Below are 17255 nucleotides of genomic sequence, written 5' to 3'. Positions count from 1 at the left end.
GTCTTAATATGCTTTAAAATAAATTAAATCCAGAACTCTTCCTTTTGCAAATGTTAATGGCGGATGTTAGAGAAAGGGGTGTTTTAAGGTGTTGAGTGCCATGTAATTTTATATCAACATAATCTAGAGAAAAAAGAATTGACAGGTCAAATTTTAATAATTGTTTCTCTCCATACTACTCCAGGGATATGATCCCCACTATATTAGTCCCGTGAGGTGATCCCTTCCTTAGGGGACAACACTATCAAAAACAAGGAAGATACTCATAAGTCACTCACATTCCTATTTTCTATGCAAGTCTGAGCTTTCAAAATAGTGTATTTAAAAATTCTTAAAGAGAGTCTTAAACTCAAGTGGTCATCAAAAAAATCATCGTGTGTCTTCTTAATGATCCTTGAAGAGATAATTGTTGTCTTTGTGAGTTTGGTAAGAAAGTTACCTAAGCAATGCAGATAACTAATTAATTCCCAAATCAATATAAATAGTTGATGCTCAAATAGCATCTTATATTAGTAAACAGTTTTAGCAAGGTCACTTGATTCTATATTGGTACATAAAACATATTACTACTCACACGGTAGTGGTATTGTAAATTGTTATTTTAGATGATTGCATTTAGATGCAAAACATTTGCCAAAGAACATCACAAAAGAAGTTTTTCCATCTTAAGCATTTAGTGAACAAATAAACAGGTTTTCACTTTTAAATTGAAACATAAGCTTAGAAGTAATCAAAAAATTTCACCACTATACACATTTTTCTTAAAGTTAAACAAATGAAGACTTTAGACTTTATAAAAGAAATCAGTGTCACAAAGCATATTTCCAGAAATCTTTGTAAGTGGGAAACAGGAGGGAGGGGAGGGGAGAGGAGAGAGGGAAGGGGTAACCAAAGACTCCTGAGTCAGCATTTATTGCCTTGAAAAACCAGGTACCACATATCATTTTGCTTTCACATTGTAGAAAATAATATATTCACATCCCTTAACAAGGTGGTGGTAACCTACTTTTTGAGAAGACATTCCTATGGTTGTTTCCCTTTTAACCAGACAGTTCCCCAGATTACAATCTAGATTCATAGATTCTATCCATTATAGTGCAGGAACCACTGTGGTCATCCTCTCTGTCCTCCTGTACAACATAAGCCATAGAATGTCCCAAAAATAATTCCTGGAGCATATCTTCTAGAAAAAAACATCTGATCTTGATTTTAAAATGGTTAGTAATGGAGAATCCACCATGATCCTTGGTAAATTGTTCTAATAGTTAATTACCCTTGTTGTCAAAATTTTAACACTTATTTCCAGCCTGAATTTGTCTAGCTTCAACTTCCAGCCATTGGATGGTGTTATACCTTTCTTTGCTAGATTGAAGAGACCATTCTCTTTAATTTTATAACATTCTAGTTTTTTTAATCAGAATGTTGTGCAGTCAAACACCTTTCAGAAGTCTAAGTAAATTACATCAAGATTATTGTGTTTATTAACCAAACTTGTATTGTCATAAAAAAAACATATCAGGATAGTTTGACAGAATCTATTTTCCATAAACCCAGGTTTATTTGCACTTATTACATTATCTTGTCTGGGACTGATGTCAGCCTGAAGGACAAGCCTATGATTACCTGGGTCATCCCATTTAGCCTTTTTAAAAACTGGCACAACTTTAGCTTTCTTCCAGTCTTGTGGATCTTCGGTAGTGCTCCATGACTCATTAAAAATCAACATTAATTGTCCAGCGAGTGCCTCAGCCTGCTTCTTTAAAACTCTTGGATGCAAGTTCACTAGACCGGCTGTTTTAAAAATGTGTAACTTTAGAAGCTTCAGTTTAATATCCTACAGTAGATTCACCCACAATTCTCAGTTAAAACTCTAAACACATAGTCTATGCATGGGACAAATAGCAATAACTAATATTTAGATATATCTTTCTAAGATAATATAAAATTCAAACTATATAGAATATTAAAGCAAAATAGACATTATAAAGCTGCATTCGCGAGTCTGTGGAATTGGACCTAGAAATGATAAGTACAGATTTATGGCCAAGGAAGAGGCATTCTCCTTGATGTGATGCTTTTTGTGCCTATCATTTATCTGGAGAAAACAGATTTCCTAGGAGTTTTTTCAATTAGTTCAAACTTTTAATTTAATAAAGTAAGCAGCCATAAATAAAAGCATGTATGCTTTTGTTTTCCAAGCATTGTATGTATACAAATAATTATAAATATGTTCTAAAATTCAGTAAAGGCAATAATCTATTCAGGTTTGGAATGATCAAAATGATATGTTATTATAATTACCAAATTACCATTTTTGCATCAATTTGGAGGTCTGTTTCCCCACAGGTGTTCAAAAGTAGGTTTAGTGATTGATTTATACATACATATTTAATTTCTCTTTTTTTTTTATTTCGAATGTTGTTCAGTGAACATTGACTTGACACTGGAGGCTGCAAACAGCTGAATTAATAGCATGGTCAAATTTTTATTATGGAGTTGTTTACAGAACTTACACCGCTTATGGGAATCATTTTTTAAAAATGCAGACAAATGGAAATTATTTATTAAAACATTCTCTTGGGTTATGGATAATTGGAACATAGATACACTAATGGCCATTTATAGCATATATTTAGGTTCCAAATGGTTAGCAAAATGTCTTATTCTAGCAGTTAAAATAACTGTTGCCTCAAGGTTTGAATGTTTTCAACAATTGTTGTGTTTCTTTTCAGGGTATTAAATGTTTCCACTTGTGTTTATTATTCTTCGAACTTTTTTTAATAAAAAGAACCATAAGCATACCTCACACATATCAATTGTATTTTCAGTTTTTGCATTCTATAAAGAAGCTTATGATACAAAATATGGTATATCCATATGGACAGTTTTGCTGACAGGGAATTAGTGGTAGCTTGCCTCTTGGGTAGATCCATTTATTTCAATTAATTGAAAGGTTCTATTCACTCAGCATGAGTAGGGTATCATAATCTGGCCCATATTGTTCTAAGTCTCTCTCTCTCAAATATTATTTGACAGTATTGAGAACAAGATGGCAGATCTCAGTGGTTTTATCCTGTAGTGACTTTCTTTTGCCATAAATTCCAAGACTCCAGATAGTAAAAGCAAAATCTGCCATTGTAGTAATAAAATTGAAAAGGTACTGACAGCTGTGATTATGGATGTGTGTTTAGTATAATTGGTTGTCAGGTAAAAATAGGAAACAATAATTTCACCTTTCCTGGATGTACCATAAATGTATCCAGAATATCTGACAGTTACCAACATTAGTACTTCATACTCATATTAGTTTATAACCTTTGCATTAAAAAAAAGGAAATGTCTTCCAGAGACCAAACGACTCATCACAAAGTACTACATTCATTACAGTGAAAAAGAGAACATATTTTCAAGCTTACCCTAACTTTGCTCCTTGGTGGCACAGAAAGAGACACCATCAAGAAATACTGAGCAGCACTCAGGCGGCGGGGAGCAGGGGGGAGAAAACAGAAGAGAAAGAGTTTGGAACAAAAACAGAATCCTCTTCCTGAGATTGGGAACAGCCGTTGCAAAAGAACCAATTTTGAGGATGTTCACAGGATTTGGCCCTAAATGTATAAATATTTTCAAGGATGCTTTACTGCACAAAGCAAAACTTACTGATGTTTCCCTTTTTTCTACCATGGCCTGATAGCGTTATGATAGTCTTGATGTGAACTTATCCTGAGTGGGATAAGATTGCCACATTCTTTGAGAGTCCCCATAGATTTTTGCTTCCCATTACTGGTGATTTGTAGCCTCCTGCTATCATTTTTCAGATGCTCAGTTATCTAACTTTTATTTACTATTTCAGGAAATCTACACAGTCCTAGTGTCTTCCCCTGCCAACTGGCTTTTCAATGGTCCAATGTCTTAGGAAGAAAAACTAATGCCAGAAAATGGAGGAAAAGGGAACACAGTCTCCAAGGGAGACCTACTCTTGAGCCTCAAACAAAATTTGACACTTTATTGATGAATAAATTATAGATCTAAAACCCGTTAAAATATATATACATTCAATGTATATGTAAAGTGCTGATCATCTCCTTTCACATTCAGCCACTTGCAGGATCAGTCATTAAATTGCCAGCGGATCTCATTGCAATTACACTGATTCCTAGTGGTGTTCCCTTCTGACTCTTCATGGATCAAGGTGTTTTTTTACAAGGAAAAACATCAGCTTTTCATATTTATAAATGCAGTATCTGCAGAATATATCTTCAGTAAATTCAAAATTAAATAAATTAGATGTTTCAAAGAGAAGGAAATGTGGGGTTTTTAGCTTTAGTTTTCAGTGAAGCACACTTTTAAATGGAAAACCTGTGAAAGCAAGAATAGTAACCGCTGCTGCTTCTGTCTGGCTTCTGCCATTTTAACTGCCAGTCATCTCTGTTTAAACCTACACGGAGCTCATCTAGAGCTGCAAACTAAAGGATACTGGAAAAAAAGTATATTTAAAAATATGCCTTTCTTAATCATTGTAAATAGTTAGAATGAAACGTCTGGAATATATTAATGTTTTCCCTGCAGTCAGGAATTACTGAAGCTTAAGCAACCTACATGTGTGAAGAAAGTGTATTTTAGATTAACAACTGGAGTAAAATAGTTACCTTGTTTTTCTCAGCTAGAGGTCAGTAGCTTACTATATCTCTTATGGCAAGGCCACTTATATGAGCAGATTAATTTTTTTTTAAATCACGTTTTGAATGTGATTTTTAAATTGCCTTCCATGCTGTAGATATCCAGAGGCAATTGTAATGTCAAATGGAGGTCTAAAGATTGCATTTTTCTTGATAATATGTAAAGGGCCACACTTTTAAAGGAGCCTCAGTTCAGCTTTGAAATTTACACCCAGAATTTGGCACTGTCAATCCTGATCAGAAATTGCAGGAACAATTAATTGCAGACAGAGATTATAATATTTAAATGTAGGCCCAATTGTGGGCAAATCAAGTAGTTTGCAATATAAATGGTATAATTTACACTTCTAGTCAATCTTTTTATCAACTGATTGCAGAGGCTAATTGCAAGTGTGAAATGAGATGCTATTATATTTTTTAAAAAATTGGCCCATTTTTGGTAATTATTTTGCTTAATTTTCTTTCATCAAATATATAATTATTTTAATACTCATATTGATAGATTTATCACAGTCTCTTTTTGCATAAAATACAGATTATGGACACATTTTAACAATATTTTACGCATTTTCAAATTCAGTACTTGATTTGCTTAGGTATAGTATAATAGTTAATACCAAAGCTGTGAGACTATTAGAGAACTTTTCAGGCACTCCGGTTTTCGTTTTTCAAAATTCTCTAGGTTTAAAATTCCAGTGCATTGTTGATTAGTGACAACAGCAAATGTAAAGCAAAGTTTTTTAAAAAAACATTTATTTTCATTTGGCATGTGGTATGGAAAGGGGCACCAATGTGGACACAAGAACAAATGGGTATAAACTGGCCACCAGGAAGTTTAGACTTGAAATTAGACGAAGGTTTCTAACCATCAGAGGAATGAAGTTTTGGAATAGCCTTCCAAGGGAAGCAGTGGGGGCAAAAGATCTATCTGGTTTTAAGATTCTACTCAATAAGTTTATGGAGGAGATGGAATGATGGGATAATGGGATTTTGGTAAGTAATTGATCTTTAAATATTCAGGGTAAATAGGACTAATCCCCTGAGAGGGGATATTAGATGAATGGGATCTGAGTTACCCAGGAAAGAATTTTCTGTAGTATCTGGCTGGTGAATCTTGCCCATATGCTCAGGGTTTAGCTGATTGCCATATTTGGGATCGGGAAGGAATTTTCCTCCAGGGCAGATTGGAGAGGCCCTGGAGGTTTTTCGCCTTCCTCTGTAGCATGGGGCATGGGTCACTTGCTGAAGGATTCTCTGCTCCTTGAAGTCTTTAAACCATGATTTGAGGACTTCAATAGCTCAGACATAGATGAGGTTTTTCGTAGGTGGGTGGGTGAGATTCTGTGGCCTGCGTTGTGCAGGAGGTCGGACTAGATGATCAGAATGGTCCCTTCTGACCTTAGTATCTATGAATCTATATGTTATTAAGCACCAGGTAGTTTTATCCCCAAAATTACTAAAAATATTTAGTCTAGAGAAACAAGAAACAGTATCCCACTCTAATTATGCTTCTTATTGACAATTCAGGGATGCAACTCCCACTGTTGTAACTTAAGATATTAACAGTTTCTCTCATTAATCACGAAATGGTCAGATCACGTATTTATGGAGAGGAGATGGGGGCTAAACATTGATAATCATAGAAATGATTATATTTAATTTATTTAAGATTCTTATTATTTGCTAATTGGCTTGTTTTAAGACAACTTCTTCACTGACTACTTCTTCTAATTAACTGCTTTAAAACTCTTTCTTTGGTTCCCTAGGATTTAGTTAAGATTGTTTATTTTATAAATTGTTTTACGTCATCAATGATAACCTGGCAGAATCCACCTGTAAACAAAATTATTTTGCTCACCCATGAACAGTTTCTATTTTCCTATGAGACATCAAGTCTGGGCTCATAATTATTTGGGGAAATAAGACATTGGTCACAATTTACCAAGAGAAAAGGGCCCTGCCATTTTAGTCATGGGGTTTTTGCATACCTTCAATTAATATTGCAATTAAAACCAAGCAAAATAATTACAATTATTAACCATGGCTATTTTATTATTAAAGAAAGAAAAATACAGCATTAAAGAAAACAACACAAATGACTAACTGGTTACGTCTGACAGTGTCTTTCATGTGCTTCTTTGTGGAGAGCTTTCAACAAAGATTACACTTTTGAGAATTAACCGAGCCTTTGGTGGGGCACTTTTCTTATGGTAAGCCAAGACCAAGGTCTTATTTCCTAAAATTATTATGGGTCTAGATTCTATATAAATTTCACTACTCCAATAAAGTCATTCCAAGCATTTTCAAACCTAATCCCTTGGTAGTGCTTTTGGCTACTTCCATCTTACTATGATGAAGTCTTGGTTGTCATCTGGGCTGGAAGGTTGCATTTTATTGTTGCTGCTGTGTGTCTGTTCTCTTCTTTGTCTTCTTAGCTGTTTGTGGAAGCTTGCTTGTAGAGATGCACAGGATGAGTTGAGGAGTGCTTGAACAGGGTAGCAGAGACAGGGAGTGATGGGTGCTCACTTCAGAATTTTATACTCTTCTGCTTCCTATTTTCATAAAATTTCAGTCTTGTTTAGATTCATAGTTGATTGCTGTAATCCTTTCACTGGCTCCATGCCTTCATGGGTTGTTTTTGATGATACCTTCAGGTCCTGAATATTCAGTATACTTCATGCATATGCCACACACTTCTAATTGCCTTTGTTCTTTTGTGGCTAGAAAGCCTCAGATAATCTTTAAAGTTATCGTTTTAAAATTGTTTTTATTCAGTCCATTTTCTGAAATATTTCTTCAGTTTTATTAGGGTTTAACAGGAAATGAAATTCCACTTTTAAAAATTCCAAATACTCTTGCTCTTTATATAAAAGTTTTTAGTTAAAATAGTCTTTTGAAATTAAATAATTAGCTTAAATAGTTATTAAAGAAGGTGATGATACTTCATAATTTTTGGAAAGTCATGTTTTTGTCTTCCTCAGTTGCGTAAGGGGTTACTTATGTATTAATTAATTAATTTCCCATTCAGTTTATGTCCATCACTGGCAATCTTATTGTGCCACCGAAGCTTTTGGCATCCATGTGGTTGCCGAACGTGTAGTGGCATTCCTTGTAGTGGCTTCAGAATTTGTTGGTCTTCCATTCTAATTTGTCCAAACCAAGAAAACCACTGAAACTGAACCAGTGCTGGATTCAGCTTTAAATATCCTCATTTCCGATCTTGCTCTGCCACTTGATATGAAGCACCTGATGAAGATGACGAGAATCAAAATCATCAATCCAGTGTTCTTTAGCCTTCCTCAGCATCACTTCAGTACAATAGAGTTTATATAAGCATAGTTCTCTAGATCTGCAGTTTCATAGCAAGTTTTATGTCACAGTGCCCTGACAGAGGCCATTGAAGGATCTGAAACATGGCAGCAGCAGGTGCTACACAAGTGTCCACAGCTTTCAAGCATTCTCCATTACTGCCTGTGATGCTTCCCAAATATTTGACAGTTGCCACCTGCTCAGTATCCTATGCAGACAGGTTAATACTGAGCTCGTTGTAATCTGGAGCTGGAGGCTGCTTCATGGTAATGGCCAGGAGCTTACTTTTATCTGGATTAATAAGCAGACCAAAGAGCTTCTTGCCTGACCAGAATGGCCATCAGCTTCGGCGATTCACCAAACAGCTAGCAATGTCATCAATGTATTTGAGATCTTGAAGTAGAATGATATTCAGGTCAAGACGATAGGCAGCTGCTCCTCAACTTATCCATCAATCAATCAGTGCAACATTGAACAATGATGGTAACAGAACACAGCCTTGTCAAACTCCTGTGGAGATAGGAAACCACACCATATATCTGCCATTGACTCATACACAGCTCTCTGTTCCATTATAGAGCTCTTCTATCAATTATGCTATGAACCTAGGAATTTTGATCCCACAAACTTGCTCAATGCATTGAATCAAAGGCCACAAGGAAGTCTATGAAGTGTTGCACATGCTTTCTGCATTCAGTTGCCTGTCTCAGTGCAAAATTTTCTTTTTAGCTAAATTGAATCCAAGCAAGGATTCAGTTGCCTGTCTCAGTGCAAAGACCTAGTCAGCAGTAGAACAACCAGCTCTAAAGCTGCACTGAGTATCCTGACCTTTGCCTCTAAGTGCATCATTGAGTCAAGATATTAATATTGAAGTGAAGACTTTCTCTGTGACCAGCAACACAGTAATACCTCAATAGTTGCTATATTCAGCCTTATCACCCTTTTTGAACAGAGGCAGAATATCCTCCTCCTTCCAGTCACTGGGGATTATAGTTGTGCTCCAGATGGCCTTGGAAGAGCCTATGCAGCCCCAGTTCAACAATACTCTCATCTGCCTTCCGCAACTCATGGGTAATGTTACAAACCCCTGGTACCTACCTAGACTTCAGCTAATGGACTGCAATCCAGATCTCTTCTTTGAAGGAAGGTGGCACTACCACACTTTCTGCCAGTCTTCAAATGGAAGAGGAACTGCGGACAACGAACAATTGAGGAGTATCTTGAAATGATCTTCCTATCAATGTAACTGATCCTCCAGACTCTGGCTGATGCTACCCATCCGGATTCTTTACTGGAGAAGCTGGTGCCACCTTCCCCTGTAAACACTGTGGGGTGCCAACAATGGACTCTAAATAGAGGCAGCACCAAAATTTTCTTTTTAGCTAAATTTAATCCAAGCAAGGATGCATTTCCAATAGAGGGTATATATCAGATATTTTGCTTAGCACGGAAATATTGCAATAGTCAATATATTAACAACAACCTTGTTTTGCGGACTGATTGTCAATTTTTAGTCTCTCTTCTTTTCCCAGCATCATAAATATAACGGTGCCTAGAATTTTTTTTAAAAAATCTTGATTTTTATGACCAAGCCACCACTTTATTCTAATTTAGATTTATACCTGACATGTAATCCAGAAAGGTCTTCTGTGGGGAGTTAGAATCCATGCACACCTGTTTTTTCTGCACATTCACTGACATTCAAACACAAACATTCCCTCCCACTGCAACTGCCTATTCAAAGGTTGCCTGAGGCTGATGTGTCCCATAAAACAGATACTAGCTCAGAGCTTAAGAATAGAGCATAAACTATTCACAATACATTATTTAGATATAATTCAGTTTTTTCCAGTTTATTTTTTATCTAGACATTTCTTCTAAATTATTAAGTTTTGTCATAGGTTTAGCTTTTAAAAAGGAGTCATCTTACATTTTCAGTATTTAGATATGTTGTTTGTGCCATAACAACATTGTTAACTCTATTGAAAATTTCAGTAACTGCTGAAAGCAAGGCAACTTAATTGTATACCCCAGTTATAGATAAAGGACACATTTTACGGTAAAAAAAACAACAACATCATTTTATTCAAGCAGAGCATCCCATGCTCTATTTTCCAGGTTTTTAGTCTCATTTGAGTAGATTCCAATTATAAAATAAGTTGTCATACTGGACCTTTTGTGCACAATTTTAACAGCTGCTGAGTCCTGTTTTTCAGCTCTGAAGGGCCAGGATACACAGGAGCCAGATACACATTCAGTATACTCGCACATACTCTCTCACATAATTGCATGTGTCCTTGTTAGAGCAGCTGTCTTTCATGTTGTCATATTGTATGCCACTGCCAGATACGTTACATTTCACAAAGGCCAAGTTCTGCTACCATTATCCATACTAAATAATACTTTAATCCATAAGGAGCCACACTGATCTCACTTGGACTATTTGCGGAGTTAACTACTCTTCAGCATGAGTAAGAGTGGAAAAATCTGGATAAAAGAACATGAAAAGTTATTAAGTTAAGAAGTTTTAAAAAGTTCACCCACCCATAACAATTAAAGCACAGTATTACAAATTATTTTGTTGAAGTTTTTCTCATGTGGCTGACAGAAAATTTTGAGAGGAAATCAAAGGTTGTGGAAGCCAGAACACAATTTGTCTTTCCTTCTTTTTCCCTAATAGAGGGCACAGGTCCTAAGTCCTTTGAAGTCAATAGAAAACTTCTTTTGACTTCAGTGGTCTCTGGCTCATACACAGAGAATTTTGTGAAACAGTGTGAAGGATGTGTATAGGATGTTGTTCTGGTTGAAAATTTAAATTTTTGAATATGTCAAACAGTGGTGCCATAATTGTCAATAGTCATTTGAAACAAACATTGACTAAAATTCTCAAATTTGGTTGCCAAGAACATAAATCCATAACTGTGCATCTAAATATGATTTTCAGAAGAACTGTACACCCACAACTGCCAAAGAAGTCAGGAGGAGCTGTGGGTACTTGGCATTTCTGAAAATGAGGCCACTTTTTTTTTTAGGTGCATAAAAATGGATTTAGTTGTCCAGCTTTACACACCCAATTTTGAATACTTGGCCTTTAGATAACAAAGGTTGTTAAATATAACCAAAAGCCATACTTTTGACTGTTAAAGTAGAGTCTTTGGGGATATTTGATAACTTCGATGTGAATTTCTCATTCCATCTATATCAGGGATCGGCAACCTTTGACATGCGGCCCACCAGGGTAAGCCCCCTGGCGGACTGGGCTGATTTGTTTACCTGCCGCGTCTTCAGGTTCGGCCGATCGCAGCTCCCACTGGCCATGGTTCGCCGCTCCAGGCCAATGGGGGCTGCGGGAAGCGGCGGCCAGCACATCCCTCGGCGCGCACCGCTTCCCACTCACAAAAGCGTATGCTCAAATAAATTTGTTAGATTGAATGCATCCAATGAAGTGAGCTGTAGCTCACAAAAGCTTATGCTCAAATAAATTTGTTAGTCTCTAAGATCCCTGATCTATATTCTCAAGGTTTTGTGTTTTGTATTAGTTGAGTTAGGTTGAGGTATAATTTTCCCACAATGCATTTTCTATGAGATTATGGCAGAGCTAATGGAACAGCAAAGTAAATTTGCTGTGGGATCATTACCTTTTATGATGGCTTCATCCATACATGCTGCCAAAACCTCAGTCATTTAAAGACAAAAATCTTTCCCTAAAGGTATTTGTCTTGGTCCATCTCAACAAATTAATTGCTTATCAATGGAACTTGAATGAAGATGAACTAAGATGAATTCCAGATTTGCCACACTTTAATGTGAACTAGCAAATCAAAAAATAGCCTTGGAGATGGCTTCTGTATAAGCTGCAAAATGTTCTGCACTCCAGACTTGAACATATTATTTTTGCTCCAATTACAAGCAAACATGCCAATGAACTAGAAAAAGAACTTCCTGAACTCTTATTTCCCTATTGTTGGTCAATTATACTGCTCTCATCTAATTAAGAATTAGATGTCTTTTTGTTTTAATTTAATACATTTTTCTTTTACCCCAATTTTGCATGGAGATCTGCATGGGTGGACCTACGCACCAGCACAGACCCCTTTGTTTTCAGTGGGCTCCTCATTGGTGCAGCATTCTGCAGGTACAAAGGTCCTTTCAGGATCAGATCTATAGTTCATTTTACCTTGTGATCTACATCTTCCACAGTAAAAAAACTAATTTTTTCATCAGCTCTGTGGTGTGAAATTTTTGCAGTGTTTTTTATACTTGATAACCATCAGCGCTGGGTAAAATATCTTGACATTTCAACCAATATTTTGCAGAAAACTTTTTAAAAATTGCAAGAAAATATTATTTTTCATCTGTCTTCTATCATTGTTAGCTTATTTAATTCTTCAGTAGGGTGCAAAACTATAGGAGTAATGCTAGTACCATTGTTAGCTATAGCTTGAAAGTTTTGAGGCCTTTTTTGCCACAGTGCAACATTTGTTCATCAAGCTTGCCTTATACCATGTTACAATGCCATGAAAGAAACTTAAAATCAGAAGCAATCTTGTTATTCCAACGTTCTAGCTGATTTATCTAATCAATACTGCATTCAGTCTATGAATGGTTTCCTATGATAAATATATTTTTCATAGCCCTTAGTGTTGTTTTCTCAGTAGTCTATCTCTCTAGTCTAATGTAATCTATTTTAACTACACATGCACTTGCAATGTGCCTATCTCTATAGTAACTAGGTTCCACTTTATAAGGCAAATTTATCTTCCATGAAGAGGATGGAAGGGAAGTTTACCATTCAAATTTATCATTTATCATATCAAGTTTATCTGTTTGCCAGAAGCTGGGAATGGGTGACAGGGGATGGATCACTTGATGCTTTCTTGTTCTGTTCATTCTCTCTGGGACACCTGGCAATGGGCACTGTCAGGAGACAGGATACTGGGCTAGATGAACCTTTGTTTTGACCCAGTATGGCCATTCTTATTCAGGGTGCCAGATTGATAGAACTTCAAAAGGATGTTTTATGTTCAAGGGATATATACAGCATGGAAAGCAGTGTAGATTTTCTTATGCTATTTTCTAAATATTTTGCATGAACAGACCACCTTTAGGGCTGAGAGGGTAGTTTAGTCCCCCAGGCATTCAGTCTTTGGCATCTCTGTTAAAACTTCTTGTGCATACTACCGTGGTAAGTTAACTTAAGTTACACTACGTGTAATTCACATTACGTGAATAACATAACAGAATCGATGTGGCTTAGGTTGACTTCAGTGTCTACACTGCACTGTGTCAATGGGAAATGCTCTCCCATTGACTTTCATTACTCTTTTCAGAGAGGTAGAGTACCAGAATTGACCAGAAAGCGCTCTGCTGTCGATTTAGGAGGGCTTCACTAGACATGCTGCATCCATTGCAGCAGAGCTGATCTACTGGTAAGTGTAGACATGGCCTGAGTGCCAGTTGTCATAGAAGTACCTGCCCAGTAGGAATAGAACTAAAACCATTATTTCATTTTTTATAAGACACTGAAAAGCCAAAAAATATTGCTTTTCTACCTTTTGCCCGGTGTTCAGGTGAACACAAAAAGTGAATTTGTCAAAGTTTGAAGGGAATGAAGAACTTCAAAATATGCTGAAAATTCCTTCTTAAAATATCTTTCTCATCTTGCCAACAAAAAAAAATCCCAATCTTTAAAATGAACTTGTGGCTATTGTGACTTAAGGAAAAATACTATACTTTTTTAACACAAACTAGAGACAATATATTGATTTACATATTGGTTTACCCTAGCTCAAAACAAAACAAAACAGAAACCCATCATATGTGAGCTGCACAGTATTCAGACTTTTTGACTCAGTCATAGCTTTTTTTCACTAACCAATACCATTTTTTTCATTTCCTGACTGTTCTTTGACAGTAGAAGTTGAGATTTTGATCAACAGTGAATTTTCAGCAAAATTGGTTGTATGTCCAAGATGTACTCACTAGTGATGAAATAAAATATCAGCTCCTCTTCAGTAATGTCCTACTGTGTGAAACAATATGATTTACCAAATTTATCTCAACATCCAAGGTATGCCAAAAATGCTAAGTCAAAAAAGATATTTAATTTTAAAATGTTAGTAATTTTGATACAACTTTAGAGCAAGGCAGCAGATTAGCCCATGGGTAAGATCAGTCAATTGCTGCAGACCAAAGCCATTTGTAACAGGTAGTTCTGGGGTGACTGAAGTCAATATTAAGACTCCCATTAATTTCAGTGGCTCCATGATTTCACCCATGGAGTGGACTGAAATATGTGCTTGACATTTCAGTCTTATTTTTACAGTTTAATATTAGATGGATGAGAAGAAGGACTTGGGGGAATTCAGGATGGGATTTTCAAAAGCGCCTAGGTGAATTCAGAGCTCAAGTACTATGTTGAGTCAGTGGGACTCGTATTCCTAAATCACTTAGGCACTTTTTAAAATCCCATCCTCAATGGCTAGCATTTAGCATTTGAACCCTAATATAAAGAGAAAAACTGCAATATAAAAAGAAAAAATGTGTGAAATATTTTAAATGTAATAGGAGCAGGATCAAGTTCTGTCAGAGTATCCTTGTATTTGAAAAGAATAATTAACATGCACCTATCTTGAATTCAAGTTGAAACTTTTAAAATGATTACTAATAACTAATGATTAATGAGATGACTAGGCTAACCAGAGGGATGGATAATCCAACAGTCAGGATGCTTACCTCGTACTTCGTAAAGCCAGATTCAATTCTCGGCACCGCCACAGACTCTTGTGTGACCTTAGGGCCATTGTTTAAAGGTATTTAAGTACCTAAATATACAGGTGGAAATTTAGTAGGAATTTCAGAAGTGCCCAGGCACCTAATTCCTATTGATTTCAATGGGAGTAGGTACCTAGGTGCTTCTGAAAATCCTACTAAATGCCCACCTGTATCTTTATAGATTCATAGATTCATAGATACGAAGGTCAGAAGGGACCATTCTGGTCATCTAGTCTGACCTCCTGCACAGCGCAGGCCACAGAATCTCACCCACCCACTCCTATGAAAAACCTCACCTATGTCTGAGCTATTGAAGTCCTTAAATCATGGTTCAAAGACTTCAAGGAGCAGAGAAGCCTCCCTCAAGTCAACCATGCCCCATGCTACAGAGGAAGGCAAAAAACCTCCAGGGCCTCTACAATCTGCCCTGGAGGAAAATTCCTTCCTGACCCCAAATATGGCAATCAGCTAAACCCTGAGCATATGGGCAAGATTCACCAGCCAGATACTACAGAAAATTCTTTCCTGGGTAACTCAGATTCCATTCACTAATATCCCATCTCAGGGGATTAGTCCTGTTTACCCTGAATATTTAAAGATCAATTACTTACCAAAATCCCATTATCTCATCATACCATCTCCTCCATAAACTTATCAAGTAGAATCTTAAAACCAGATAGATCTTTTGCCCCCACTGCTTCCCTTGGAAGGCTATTCCAAAACTTCACTCCTCTGATGGTTAAAAACCTTCGCCTGATTTCAAGTCTAAACTTCCTAGTGGCCAGTTTATACCCATTTGTTCTTGTGTCCACATTGGTGCCTAAATACCTTTAAAATCTAGCCCTTAGTCCACAGGTGGGCAAACTGGCCTGCATGATCATCCTGCTTGGCACTTGAGCTCCCAGCTGGGAAGGCTAGCCCCCAACCCTCCTCCGCAGCCTCCGCTCGCCATGTTGCCAGCGCTCTGGGCAGCGGGCTGCAAACTCCTGCTGGGCATCACGGCTGCAAGAGCCGACAGGTGTAGTGTATTAAATTGTTCCCAGTAGGAATTTGCTACTCACGGAGCATCAGGACTGGCAGTCGTAAGTAGTACACCAAAAGCAGTACATTCCAATGGGGAGCAATTTAATACACTACATCTGCCCTCCATACAGTTTCGGAACCCTGATGTGGCCCTCAGGCCAAAAGGTTTGCCCACCCCTACCCTAGTCTCTATTTGCTGTTTCCCATCTGTGAAATGGGGAGTATAGTACTTACAGAGGTGTTGTGAGGATAAATACATTATAGATTGTGAAACCCTCAGATATTATGGCAGAGGTGACCATGTAAGTACCGTAAATAGAAATAAATATAACAATGGCTCATCCTGTAGATGGCTAAAGATCAAATTTATCCCTGGAGTTAGTTAGCTCATTTCCCACTGACTTAACTGGTAGTTTCACCTTCTTAATTTGTGAATTTGGGGTAAACTTTCACCCTACAATCTTACTAAATTTTAATCCCTATTATCAAATTTCTCCTCTATACCTTGACTCAGTCCCCTCAGAAAGAATCAAGAGGCTCTTGACTCAAAAGGCCAAGTATCATAAAAATAAAGGGAAGGGTAAACACCTTTAAAATCCCTCCTGGCCAGAGGAAAAACCCTTTAACCTGTAAAGGGTTAAGAAGCTAGGATAACCTCGCTGGCACCTGACCAAAATGATCAATGAGGAGACAAGATACTTTCAAAGCTGGAGGGAGGGAAAAAGAAAGGGTCTGTGTCTGTCTGGGTGGTGCTTTTGCCAGTGACAGAACAGGAATGGAGTTTTAGAATTTAGTAAGTAATCTAGCTAGATATGCGTTAGATTATGATTTCTTTAAATGGCTGAGAAAATTAAGCTGTGCTGAATAGAATGGATATTCCTGTCTTTGTGTCTTTTTTGTAACTTAAGGTTTTGCCTAGAGGGATTCTCTATGTTTTGAATCTAATTACCCTGTAAGGTATTTACCATCCTGAATTTACAGAGGTGATTCTTTTTACCTTTTCTTATATTAAAATTCTTCTTGTAAGAAATTGAATGTTTTTTTCATTGTTCTTAAGATCCAAGGGTTTGGGTCTGTGGTCACCTATGCAAATTGGTGAGGATTTTTATCAAGCCTTCCCCAGGCAGGGGGCTGCCAGGTTTTGGTGAGGATTTTCTGGGGGAAAGATGTTTCCAAACAACGCTTTCTAAAAAATAAACCCGGACGTTTGATGGTGGCAGTGGAAGTCCAAGGGCAAAAGGTAAAATAGTTTGTACCTTGGGGAAGTTTTAACCTAAGCTGATAAAAGTAAGCTTAGGAGGTTTTCATGCAGGTCCCCACATCTGTACCCTAGAGTTCAGAGTGGGGAAGGAACCTTGACACCAAGTGACAAGACCTTAATCGCTTCAGATACAGTTAAATTCTCCCATCAAAGCACTTTAAACCTGCCTCTCACAATCCTCCTCCTGTTACTCAGCCCCATGCTTGGTCCAC

At 37.1% G+C, this 17255-nt stretch overlaps 1 protein-coding gene across 1 annotated transcript in view; it reads left to right on the top strand.

Moving 5' to 3' along the window:
• Window positions 1-17255, top strand: part of EDIL3 (EGF like repeats and discoidin domains 3) — a 424535-nt gene that overhangs the window by 401515 nt on the left and 5765 nt on the right. The gene's annotated exons all lie outside the window — the stretch shown is intronic.

Source organism: Dermochelys coriacea, chromosome 5 (assembly GCF_009764565.3).
Source record: "Dermochelys coriacea isolate rDerCor1 chromosome 5, rDerCor1.pri.v4, whole genome shotgun sequence".
Classification (NCBI taxonomy): Eukaryota; Metazoa; Chordata; order Testudines; family Dermochelyidae; genus Dermochelys; species Dermochelys coriacea.
This window is presented reverse-complemented; position numbering and strand designations above follow the sequence as displayed.